The sequence below is a fragment of the Haplochromis burtoni genome, unplaced genomic scaffold, assembly GCF_018398535.1.
Source record: "Haplochromis burtoni strain Fernald_Lab_line unplaced genomic scaffold, NCSU_Asbu1 Contig_138, whole genome shotgun sequence".
NCBI lineage: Eukaryota > Metazoa > Chordata > Actinopteri > Cichliformes > Cichlidae > Haplochromis > Haplochromis burtoni.
This window is the reverse complement of record NW_024582499.1, coordinates 570,195-570,918: the sequence shown is the minus strand read 5'-3', so window position 1 is coordinate 570,918 and position 724 is coordinate 570,195. Positions and strand designations below refer to the sequence as shown.

At 34.5% G+C, this 724-nt stretch overlaps 1 protein-coding gene across 1 annotated transcript in view; it reads left to right on the top strand.

Moving 5' to 3' along the window:
- Positions 1-670, top strand: part of pim2 (Pim-2 proto-oncogene, serine/threonine kinase) — a gene marked incomplete in the record, with an annotated part of 3,723 nt that extends 3,053 nt beyond the window's left edge. Inside the window, 1 exon segment of the mRNA XM_005931142.3 lies at positions 1-670.
- Between the last annotated feature and the right edge of the window lie 54 nt (positions 671-724).

The window sequence follows — 724 nt, the reverse complement described above, 5'->3', positions numbered from 1 at the left end:
GGCTCCCCCTACAGGACGGAGGTCACATAAGTAATCACAACGGAGCTGCTGCTGTGATGGAAGTTGCTGATCTGCAGCTCTTCTGATAATCTTTCGGGTTGTTTGAATCGACTCTGAGGACGACAAACACTGACTTTATTTATTTTATTATTTTTATTTTATTTTTATGTGCCACAGAAGAAATTCGACACAAACACCTGCTGTTACTTTACACCGTGAAGCTGAGTTTTTTGAGGTGATACTGCTTCACTTTAATCTTAACACTGTTTTCAAAGGAAATTCAGCCTCTTTATTTTAATTTGTTTTGTTTTTTTTAAGCTGAAACCTGCAAGCTGTGACTTTTTTCAATCACGCTTCAGGTCACTGAGTCACTCTCAGTTTCAGCTTCGATTTATCAGTAAAATGAAAATTCTGTGTTTTTAATATGGAAAAAAGACTTTTTCATTTTCTGATGTGAAGGTGGGGATTTTTTTTTTTTCCCCACGTCCTGTTTTTGTTGCGGATGTGCTGCCTCTGTAGATACTTATGTATTCGGTTTTTCTATGGTGAAAAGAAGAGAAAGTGAGTCATCGGGGTCACTTGGTTCAGTTTATTTACATTAAATAGAGAGTTTGGATCAAAAGCAAAACAAAACCGATCCAACGTTTGAATAAAAGATTCATTCATTTCATCATGTTGTTCTATTTTTTTGTCTTTATTTAATAATAATAATAATAATAATAAT